The sequence below is a fragment of the Ranitomeya variabilis genome, chromosome 5 (genome assembly GCF_051348905.1).
Source record: "Ranitomeya variabilis isolate aRanVar5 chromosome 5, aRanVar5.hap1, whole genome shotgun sequence".
Lineage (NCBI taxonomy): Eukaryota > Metazoa > Chordata > Amphibia > Anura > Dendrobatidae > Ranitomeya > Ranitomeya variabilis.
In genome coordinates this window covers 477,276,458-477,289,169 of record NC_135236.1, presented here as the reverse complement: position 1 = coordinate 477,289,169, position 12,712 = coordinate 477,276,458, and positions in this window count along the sequence as shown.

Below are 12,712 nucleotides of genomic sequence, written 5' to 3'. Positions count from 1 at the left end.
AGATGTGCTAGCTGCACAGAGAAAAACACCAGCCAATGTGTCAGTGGGGTCCAGCACCGCCAGCTGTTCCCCTGCTGTGCAGCCGGCAACGTGTCCTGCAAAAGCCACGCAGACACAAGAACTGAAATTGAAGGGAACCTGTCCCCCCTCCCCCAGGCGTTTTTACGTTATCCAGCCACCTTGTACAGCGGTAATGCTGCATGTGTGCAAGGTGGCTCATAAACGTATTCTCCTCGCACATGTGGAACTGAAAACACGTCTGAAATGTGTCCTCTGTGTGACCATTTAACCGTCCCGGGGGTGTGACTTTCCTTTGTAATGACACGCTGCAACCCCCTTGGTAGCGCTGCCCGTCTTCTGGCATCATTGTTTGGCTGGCTGCGCCTCTGCGGCCGCCCTGACCCACACAACGCCCCTCGGTGTCTTATTTATTGGGACTGCGAGGGTGTGATTGATGGGCAGGATCAGTGCATCAGTTCGCCTGTCCCTCCTCTCCTTCCGCCTTCTTCAGACTGTGCGGCTTCATGGCCGTGGCATGCGATAAGGGATCAGATGACGCCGCACAGTCTGAAGCGGGTGTAAGGACCCGCGTGTGAGAGGCGAACATATGTGCTGCGCCAGGCCCTGAATCCCAGCCCCGCAGTGTTTTAACAATGTTAAGACACTGCGGGGCTGGGATTCATGGTCATCGCGAACCGCAACGGCCGACATTAAATGATGTCAGAAGATGGGCAGCGCTAACGGCGCTAGGCCAGGGGATAACACGACAGCGCAGACTCCTGTACAGCAAATAACAACGCTCAGGAGGCTGCACCCAGCACCAAGGTGGGATTCTTGACATCTGTGCTGCGTCTCATTACAAAGGGAACTCTCGCCTCCATTACACAGTTTGACTGTATAAAGGGCTAAATGTTATACGTGTTCCATTCAGCGTGTGCAAGGAGAAAAATTACAAGAGCAACCTTTGACTTGCGCAGCACTACTGCTGCATAAGCTGTGGCTCTTCTACTTTGTAACCCCTGAGGGGGGGTTAAAGGTTACCTTTGAAATTGGTTCAAGTAGGCTTCGGCCTACACTCTGCTCCCCCTGCAGAGCCCGGGCTACAACACCGCTCGTTGCTGTCCGGAAGTGCTGGCTGCACAGAGCCAAACACCTCGCCAATGTGTCAGTGGGGTCCAGCACCGCCAGCTGTTCCCCTGCTGTGTAGCCGGCAACGTGTCCTGCGACCGCCACGCAGACACAACACACCCAAAGCTGCCGCCAGTGCAGGCTTCGGCCTACACTCCCCTCCCCCTGCTCCTGCTCCTCCTCCTTCTCCTGCTGTCCCTGGGCTCTAACACACCGCCAGTTGGGGCCCAGATGTGCTAGCTGCACAGAGAAAAACACCAGCCAATGTGTCAGTGGGGTTCAGCACCGCCAGCTGTTCCCCTGCTGTGCAGCCGGCATCGTGTCCTGCAAAAGCCACGCAGACACTTGCTCTTGTACCTTCTGCTCCCCATCCTGGTTCCAGTACCGTCAGCTGGTTCCGGGCAGAGCCTTTGGCTTAGGTGCCTCCCTTTGGTATCCGAGTTCCACCAACGTCAGGTGGTCCTTGGTAGTGCTTTCAGGCACGGGTACCTCCTGCTTAGTAACCGGGTTCCAGTAACGTCAGCTGGTCCTCGGTAGTTCCATTGGCTCTTGGACCTTCGGCTACCCATCCGGGTTCCAGCACCGTCAGCTGGTTCTCGGCAGTGTCTTTTGCTCTTGTACCTTCTGCTCCCCATCCTGGTTCCAGTACCGTCAGCTGGTTCCGGGCAGAGCCTTTGGCTTAGGTGCCTCCCTCTGGGTATCTGAGTTCCACCAACGTCAGGTGGTCCTTGGTAGTGCTTTCAGCACGGGTACCTCCTGCTTAGTAACCGGGTTCCAGTAACGTCAGCTGGTCCTCGGTCGTTCCATTGGCTCTTGGACCTTCGGGTAGCCATCTGAGCTCCAGTTCCATCAGCTGGTTCTCGGCATTCTCTCAGCCTTCTTGTACCTTCTGCTGCATTTCCAAGTTCAAGAGACTAAACACGATGACCCGGAAGACCACCCCTAAGATGACGACGACACCAGAGACGACAACCACCGTGATGACGACGACCCTGGAGACGATGACCCTGAAGACCACCCCGATGACGACGACCCCGGAGACGACCCCGATGACGACGACCCCGGAGACGACGACCCTGGAGACGACGACGACCTGGAAGACCGAGAAGCAGAAGAACAAGAGGCTGCAGAACAAAGAGCAGAAGGACATTAAGCATAACACAAAATATCAGAGCAAAAAATATTATGTAAATTATAAGCAGAAGAAGACTAAGCAGTGTATGGGGGTGAGTCCGTTCCTCCTCGTGGTGCCCCTGGATAAAGCCTGATGCTGCAGGCCAAACTGAACGCGGACAAATGTAACTGTTTTGTGACAGGCAGAACGGAAGGTGTAATCTTCAAACTTTTATAGATAACAACTACGGGAATGCCTGTCACAAATAAGAATATGATGAAGAAGTAGAATATGATGAAGATAATAGTAAAATAAAAAGAATATGAACAATGTAACCCAAAAAATAATAGGTAGAAGATGAAGAAGAAGATGAAGAAGGTGAAGAAGTTGATGTCAAAGAAGCTGATGATGAGGATAATGAAGAAGAAAGCGTGGGAGAAGTAAAAAAGAAGGTGAAGGGCGTGGAAGTAGTGAAACATCAATATCTGACATAAAAAAAAAAAATAACATAGTCAAATTCTTTCTAACGCCGAACGTCATAAAAAAAAAAAAAAAATCCTGCTATTCTATTAGATTGGGCTAAACCTCTGTGCCTTTAATGTCTCCGCCACGTCCCCCAATACATCCTACATTATTCTTAGTTGTTTTCCTTCATGTAGAATGAACCTACAAGTGTATAAAGGGTTTATTTTAATTCCGATATTTTCGTCCCATTGACTTGCATTGGGATCGGGTATCGGTATCGGATTGGATTCCGATACTGTGACGGTATCGGCCGATACTTTCCGATTCCGATACTTTCCGATATCGGAAAGTATCGCTCAACACTAGTGAAAGTGCTAAAAAGCTTTTAAAAATGTTGTATACTTGAGTTTCTCAGACATACAGTGTTACATGGTCTGTGAACATATCTGTGATCTGTAAAACTGCAGAAAGCTTTTAAACTTGTTATAGGCTTCCATTTCTCAGACATACAGTGTTACATGGTTTGTGAACATATGTGTGATTTTTAAAAGTGAACAGAAGCTTTTATATATTTTGTAGGCTTCCATTTCTCAGACTTACAGTGTTACGTGGTCTGTAAATATTTCTGTGATATGTAAATCTGCTAAAAAACTTTAAAAAATGTTGTAGGCTTTGCGAGGCAGTGAGGGGGATCATATGCGAGGGCCGGTATGGGTCCCCCAAGAGACATATTAAACCCACTGGAGCACGTTGTGATTACAGCAAAACGTCTGTGATTACAAGGCAGAGTAAAAGTGAGTGTGGATTTGGTTAATGTAGCTGACCAAGTTAATGCATGTTATTAAAATTTTTCAATAAAAATCAAAATTTTAAATGACTACTCTGTGGTCCTTATTTGTTTTTTACTTCCCAGTGGGCTGAAGTGGTGGCCCCATTCCTGATGGGAGATGCTCAGAAAGCCTACCTGGACCTCAGTCAATAGAATGTTCAGAACTATGGGAAACTGAAATGGTGAGATCCTAGCCTGACTGGGGGTTAACACTCATGTACGGGCACAGTGGGTGTTTCAGTGGTTTTTTATGACTTGCTGCAGCTAGTAAAAAAAATTACTCCAGCCTGAAACCTTGACTCCTTCGCAGATGGTAGAGAGGGTGGTGGTTGACCGGCTTGTGAGAACACTGCCAGCAGTTATACAGCACTGAGCAGGGCAAGAGGATCAAGGAACCCTAGACCAGGTGGTTAGCCTAATCAACCAGTATACGGCCACTCAGGACTTTATACGGAACTCTGACCCACTACAGTTATCAGTTTTGCTCCCGCCTGCCCAGGAGCCTCACAAAGGGTCACAACCCTCTGCTGGGGTAAGTCAGGACTGAGCTCGTAATGAGGAGGGTGGCAGGAGACAAGTTTTCCCTAAACTGGTCTCGTGGACTAACAGTGCCACAGCTATTAGGTGTCGGCGGTGCCAAGGGCCAGGACATTTGGCTGCCAACTGTCCCCTGACAGCTGAACCCATGGACTATGGGTTTTCTCGCCGTGAATCAATGTACGCTGAGGCCATCATCACCACGGATGCTTTCGCCCCATGAAGAGACTTGCCACTGTTCTGATCCATATTGAAGAATAAAATTAATCCTCCCAGGGTAAATATTTTTCCAGGTGTGGATCCTGAGGATCCCGAGACAGGGATTCTTGCCGTAGGGGTCACCCACACAGGGAAAGAGTTTTAACCTGACAGGTTTTCCCTAGAGGTGTTGGCAGTAGAGGTCGAATAAACCACAACAATTTCAGAGCTGGAAGTTCCCCGGGGTAATTTTGGGACAGCCCAACTCCAGGATCCCAATCTGACCCAGGCACAGGAAAGTGTGATAGAAGTAAATGGGGGGTGGCTCAGCAGCCAGATGTGGAGGTGTTTCTTTCACGCATGGTGGAAACAGGAGTTACTTTGTAGGGTTGACAAAATCCGGTATGAGGTAGTGGAATAGTTGATAGTGCCACAATCCTACCATCAGATGGTGCTCGAAATGGCTCACACACACATGCTGGATGGGCACTTATGGGTTAAAAAGATTCAAGAACATATTTTACAATAGTTCCTTTAGCCCCGGATTTACGCAGAGGTACAGAGGTTTTGTGAGATGTGTCCAGAGTGTCAACTGACCACACCCACAGCAAACTTCCGGAGTCCATTGGTACCTCTACACATTATAGAAGTACCTTTTGAGCTGGTAGCTGTGGAACTGGTAGGGCCAATAGTAAAATCCACCAGGGGCCATCAACATATATTAGTAGTAGTAGATTATGCCACTAGTTGCGAAGAAGCAATTCCGCTTTGTCACACCTCGGCTAAACTTATCGCCCGGGAGCTGTTAGCCATGTTATGTTGACTTGGCCTAGCTAAGTAGATCCTCACAGATCAGAGGACTCCTTTTATGCCCAATGTGACAAAGGAACTATGCAAGCTTATCTCAATAAAATAATTGCGCATGCCAGTGTATCACCCACAGACCGAAGGATAGTAGAACGATTTAACAAAACCCTTAAATCCATGCTGAAAAATTGGTTTCCAGGGATGGAAGAGATTGGGACATGTTACTGCCCTAGTTAATGTTTGCTGTCTGTGAGGTACCACAGACTTCTATGGGGTTCTAACCCTTTGAGCTAATGTACTGCAGGCATCCGAGGGGCCTGCTGGATGTAGCCAAAAAGACGTGGAAACAGGAGTCTACTCCACATAAGAGTGTAATAGAGCATGTGGCAAGTATACAGGACCAGATCGCGGCTGTGATGCCTATAGTGAATGAACATTTAGTGGATGCTCAGGCAGTGAAGAGCCGAGCATATAACAAAAAGGCCATAGTCAGGTCTTTTAAAGAAGGGGAATGGGCATTAGTCTTAGTGACCACCGCTGAAAGTAAGCTTATGTCTAAGTGGCAAGGGCCGTATGAAGTCCGGGAAAAGATTCGGGGCATCAATTACTGAGTATACCAGTTCGGGAAGAGAAAACCCAAACAATTGTATCATATAAATCTGTTAAAAGTGTGGAAGGACCAGGAATGTATCATTACGGATGTGATCCAGTCATATCATCTGGGAATCTGCCAACACCGGCCCGGGAGGAGGCCAAGAGAGAGGTAAAGATAAGTGACACTCTCTCTATACAGCACTGAAGAGAGGCTTGGAAATTGGTGCAACAGAATATGGAATGTATTCTTGGACTTCTGTGATCCAACAAGACATTGTCACCAAGCCTTAGGTAAGGGTAAGAATGAAACCGTACCATGTGCCAGAAGCCCAAAGGCAAGCCATCGTGGGTGAGGTAAGACAAATGATCCAGCTAGGAGTTATTGAGGAGTCCAGGAGTGAGTGGGCTAGCCTCTTTTTTCGGATTCTGAAGCCGGACAGATCGTTATGATTTTGTAACGACTTCTGAAAATTGAATGAAGTGTCAACATTTGACCTTTAGCCAATGCCCCAGGTGAATGAGCTGTTTGAGCGACTGGGACAGGACTAGGACTTTACCATGCTCGATCAGACCAAGGTTTACTGGCAAGTGCCTCTTACAGAGTCGGCAAAAAAATAAACCACATTTATAAAACTGGAGGGTCTTTGTCAGTATGTCATCTTGCCTTTTGGATTACATGGGCCCCAGCCAAGTTCCACAGGCTGACGGACATAGTGTTAGAGTCCCATCAGAAGTATGCATCAGCGTATTTGGATGATATCATCTTTAGTACTGACTGGCATACACACTTGTCCCAGGTACAAGCGGTAGTGAATTAACTCAGAGCCACGGGCTTGACAGTGAATCCAAAAAATGTGTGAGAGGTCTTGAAGAAGCCCAGTACTTAGGATAAGTGATCGGCCGTGGGGGTTATCAAACCCAAAATAAATAATATCGAGTCCATTCACAACTTGCCCCGGTCTGTTACTGCTAAACAGGTAAGAGCGTTCCTCGGCATCATTGAGTATTATCGACAGATACTTCATATTTGGGCTCACATTATCTCCCAGCTCATTCTTGGAACAATGGTAGTTCCATCGTCGCTATATGAGGTTCATACCCCTAGCTATGTTTAGCTATGTTTAATAGATGGTTTTCAATCACTTTCAAAAAGGAGCGTATCCAGAACCACAGTGATGTCACGAGCAGAGGTTATAAGAGATTCAGCCTCATTTTAGGAGTGGCGCTCTCCTTCACCGGTCCTTATTCGTCACGCCTAGCGCTTGGTCTCTGGGATCATTATGCACAAATGATTATTCCATGATCACACACTACTATCATACATTTGTCTGATGAAGGTCAATGGAAAGACCGAAACGTTACATTAATATTCTGGAATATATCTCTTCAATAAACATATAATTTTTGATCAAGCATTTATTCTCAGAATGCCGTAAACATTTTTTGAATATATGATATAGGGATTGGTAACCCTTATCCGAGCACCACTATACATAGAGGAGTGACGTGTCTTTCAATGTGGACTGTACCCCCAGTGGGGCTAAAGGTTGGGCCTCATGATGTTTGCTAGGCCTGAATTGTGGGTGCCAAGGGGTTAAGGGGGAATGTTGTTTATGGAGCAAGAATGTTAAGCGGAGTGGGATAGGGAAATCAAGGGGCATGGGGCTTACTAGATTGGTGGGGGGTTGATGCCCTGGAGGGGTAGTTAATGGCTTGCCTTTAGGGGATGACCATCTTATAAGGTGACCTTTTTTTCCTCCTGGAACATCCCACCCGCCTGCTATTTTCCAATCAATTACTTGATTATTATGTAGTTTTTTAATCTGTCACAAGGGTTGAAAAAAAAGGAAGGGGGCTTTGAAGGAGGTTGGTTGAACTAAAGGAGAGGGGAGCCCAGTACATGGATGGGTGACTCCCATAGGTTTCAAAGGTCTTACAATACTGTAAGGGGATCCATACTGGGCTAGATCTCAGCGGGACATTTGGGTATAGACAACATTCAGCTGAGGCCCCCGAGCCAGAGTGGTGTGGCTGGGGACTGATTTGGAGGAGCTGTTTAGCTGCGGTTGTAGGAATGGTTTTGGAAGCTTCAAATCCCCCCTCCTTTCTGGTGGTTATATTGATAAGGAACTATAAGGCCATGTGCACACGTTCAGTAATTTTCGCGTTTTTTTCGCGTTTTTTTTTGCTATAAAACGTGATAAAAACACGAAAAAAACGCTAACATATGCCTCCTATTATTTACAGTGTATACCGCATTTTTTGTGCAAATGTTGCATTTTTTTCCGCGAAAAAAATCGCATTGCAAAAAAAAAAGCAACATGTTCATTAAAAATGCGGAATTGCGGGGATTCCGCACACCTAGGAGTGCATTGATCTGCTTACTTCCCGCACGGGGCTGTGCACACCATGCGGGAAGTAAGCAGATTATATGCGGTTGGTACCCAGGGTGGAGGAGAGGAGACTCTCCTCCACGGACTGGGCACCATATAATTGGTAAAAAAAAAAGAATTAAAATAAAAAATAGTCATATACTCACCTTCGATGGCCCCCGGAGTGTTCCCGCCTCTCACCGCTGCATGCTGCCGCTTCGGTTCCCATAGATGGTGTGATTCAGGACCTGCGATGACGTCGCTGTCTTGTGATTGGTTGCGAGATTGGTTTAATAGCTTGCCTTTAGTGGATGACCATCTTGTATGTTGACCTTTGTACCCATAACATCCCACCCACCTGCTGCTTTTTAAACCTAATACTTGAATATTATTTAAGGACTTTTTTTATCTGTCATAGCGGTTGGAATAAAGGAAGGGTGTTTTCAAAGAGGTTGGCTGCACTGAAGGACAGAGGAGCCCAGTGTAAAGATCGGTGACCCCTTTCTGTTTCAAGGTTCTTACAGAATTTTAAAATGGTCCCTACTGGAATAGGTCTCAGTGGGACATTTGGGTATAGGCAACATTGAGCTGGAGCCCCTGAGCCAGTGCCGTGCGGCTGGGGGCTGGTGTGGAGGAGCTGTTCCATTGCGGTTTTAGGAATGGTTTTGGAGTCTTCAATCCCCCCACCTTTTTGGTGGTCATATTAATAAGGAATTATTATTGTTTAGTGTTCATTCAATTAAATGGGCTGCTATGACCATTATGTCCAACATTGCACAGTGTGGTGCTTTTATTTATTATACATGGGTTTGGGGCAGATAGGATTTGTCGACTAGTTATTAAAGGGAACCTGTCACCCTCAAAATCGAAAGTGAGCTAAGCCCACCAGCATCAGGGGCTTATCTACAGCATTCTGGAATGCTGTAGACAAGCCCCCGATGTATCCTGAAAGATGAGAAAAAGAGGTTAGATTATACTCACCCATGGGCGGACCCGCTGCGGTCCGGTCCGATGGGTGTCGTGGTCCGGTCCAGCACCTCCCATCTTCTTACGATGACGTCCTCTTCTTGTCTTCACGCCGCGGCTCCGGTGCAGGCGTACTTTGTCTGCCCTGTTGTGGGCAGAGCAAAGTACTGCAGTGCGCAGGTGCCGGGAAAGTTCAGAGAGACCCGGCACCTGCGCACTGCAGTACTTTTCTCTGCTCTCAACAGGGCAGACAAAGTACGCCTGTGCCGGAGCCGCAGCATGAAGACAAGAAGAGGACGTCATCCTATGAAGATGGGAGGCCCCGGACGGTGACACCCATCGGATCGGACCGCCCAGCCAGGTGAGTATAATCTAACCTCTTTTTCTCATCTTTCAGGTTACATTGGGGGCTTATCTACAGCATTCCAAAATGCTGTAGATAAGCCCCTTATGCCGGTGGGCTTAGCTTGCCTTCGATTTTGGGGGTGACAGGTTCCCTTTAAGGCCTTATAGTCCCACATTCTGAAGTCATGTATATTAAATCTAAAATTTAAGCTACAATTAATAGTAGTGTGATAGCTTATGGCTAGCTTCTCTAAACATACCTATCTTGAAAAGGGAGAATGTAGCTTGGTTGTATTATCCTGTGTATGTCAGAGTACAAAAACAATACATAGAGGACTTGGGAAAGCTGAGTGGCATGTATGCTAGTGTGTAACTAAATACTGGCATCCTTCTGGCCTTGTATAATGTCGTGTGGATGTGTAAAGTAGCTGAGGGATGAGCGTAGCTCATTGTCAGGATATTGTGATAGATGAAAGGATGAGTGAGTGTGAGGAACATAGTTACCCTTTACAGTTGTTTCTGTCACATGTCCAGTGGGTTGGTGGTGTTTGTGACAACATAGATAAGCAGAGTTCGATAAGCCAGTCGACACCAAAGCTGATATCAACCCCAATCCTATTACCCCACTTGCCAGTGCCACAGGACAAGTGGAAAAAGCAAGACTAAGCAATACAATTGGCATATCTTATGAATGTGCTATCTCTACGGAAGCTGAGAGCTGATTTTTTTTGTCAGGGAGGGGACCAATACCCATGGCCCCTTTCAAGTCTGTTAATATCAGCTCACAACTGTCTGTTTAGCCTTTGCTGTTTTATAACTATAGGGGGGACCCCACGTCCAGGTTTTTTTTGGGTATTCACTATAATAACCAGTTTAGGCTAAACAAATACAGTAGCTGTGAGCTGATATTACTAGCCTGCAAACGTTAGATGGCTATTGACCCTGTTCCCAGAATATTAACATCAGCCCCCAGTGGTTGGCTTTCCCTGGCTGGTTCAAAAAATATCCACGATGCACACAGCGGGTGCTGAATAAAAATCCTATCATTGTCATCTGGTGACACTGATTTCAGAGAGACCAGGTGAAAAAGATGTGAGCTGCCTTAAGTTCCCAGCACCTGAGAATAGCTAACTGTACTGCTTTTCCCAGGTCCCAGTATGTGTCCCACAGGCACATGAATGCCACATGGATGTGACACTCGAACAGCAAATGATGTCACATATGTACTGTGATGCAGTGACCCTTGTTAAAGGTAGGAAGCACTGTATTTTCTCCTCAGAATAGGCACGGAGGCATATTGAGGCCATGGGAGTGATGGCAGTCGCAGGTGTAACTGTGATAGTGAGACAGTGACCGGCGCCATTGTGATTTGCTGGTATGTGTCGCAGAGGAGATCCTCGGCTGCTCTGTAAGCTTGTAATATTGTTATTTTGGTTCCTGCAGTCCCACAAGTGTTTGTGTAGTTGTAAAGGTAGGCTTACATGGTTAGTCGGAAAGCTGGGAGGGTCTGACTAACCACACATACCTCTCACCTATGGGAGTGGCTACAGTGATATAATGTGACTGAGGTTTGGTCACATGGTTGGTGTTCTAAGGTCCTGCAAGACAGGAAGGCCTGTGTGTTGGGAAGTCCTAAATAATTATATTGAGTAAGGCGCACAACAGTAATACTATATGGTTTGAGGGAGGTGCAAAAAGCCAGTAGTAGAACAATGATGAACCAAAAAGAAGAAGAAATCACTACTGTAATGCATGCAGACTAAACCAAGAAAATATGTTAAAATGTGATATTTTTTATTGGTGCACAATAACAAAAAAAAGCATAAAACACAAGTAAAAACATATGAAGAACCACCACTAATACACCCCAACAGTGAAAACATACAGTACAGACCAAAAGTTTGGGCACACCTTCTCATTTAAAGATTTTTCTGTATTTTCATGACTATGAAAGATGTACATTCACACTGATGGCATCAAAACTATGAATTAACACATGTGGAATTATATACTTAACAAAAAAGTGTGAAACAACTGAAAATATGTCTTATATTCTAGGTTCTTCAAAGTAGCCACCTTTTGCTTTGATGACTGCTTTGCACACTCTTCGCATTCTCTTGATGACCTTCAAGAGGTAGTCACTGGGAATGGTCTTCCAACAATCTTGAAGGAGTTCCCAGAGATGCTTAGCACTTGTTGGCCCTTTTGCCTTCACTCTGCGGTCCAGCTCACCCCAAACCATCTCGATTGTGTTCAGGTCTGGTAACTGTGGAGGCCAGGTCATCTGGAGTAGCACCCCATCACATTCCTTCTTGGTCAAATAGCCCTTACACAGCCTGGAGGTGTGTTTGGGGTCATTGTCCAGTTCAAAAATAAATGATGGTCCAACTAAACGCAAACCAGATGGAATAGCATTCCGCTGCAAGATGCTGTGGTAGCCATGCTGGTTCAGTATGCCTTCAATTTTGAATAAATCCCCAACAGTGTCACCAGCCAAGCACCCCCACACCATCACACCTCCTCCTCCATGCTTCACGGTGGGAACAAGGCATGTAGAGTCCATCCCTTCACCTTTTCTGCATCGCACAAAGACACGGTGGTTGGAACCAAAGATCTCAAATTTGGACTCATCAGACGAAAGTACAGATTTCCACTGGTCTAATGTCCATTCCTTGTGTTCTTTAGCCCAAACAAGTCTCTTCTGCTTGTTGCCTGTTCTTGCATGTAGAAAAGCCGTGGAGACACCATCACGTGTTTCTCAACGCAAGCAATGAATAGCCAGGTCTTTCACCAGGAAAGAACAACCACGGGAAGGGCAGCATCCAATAAAGGAAAACCACCTATGCCAAAACATGGGACAGTATTCCGTGCTCACAATTCAACAGGGTCACACGAATTGTTTCTGAGACCACTACAGCAACCACCAGACTCGAAACAATGTCACAGAAATTTCAAGAAAGGAGCTACCCACTGAGATTACTGGACAAAGAGAAAACCCGTGCCCTCACTCCATCTTCACCTCCTCTGCCCACTCAGCACAGAGAAAGGGTGCCATTTGTACACACATACTACCCCCTCATGCCGAAAGTCCATACCATCATTCGGAAACACTTCTGGCCCAGGCCTACCCCAATATTGAACCCTTTAACACCCCTGCACTGATGTGCACCAAAAGGGCAGCCAACTTGAGGGACAAATTAATACGAGCGGATATAGGCAGTGCGCACCCCACAACCACACAAAGGCTATTAAGCACTAGACGTCATGGCACATTTCCTTGCCTTAACTGTGCCTCCTGCTCAAATATTATAAAATTAGAGAATATTGTACATCCAAGAACTGGTAAGTCCTATCCTA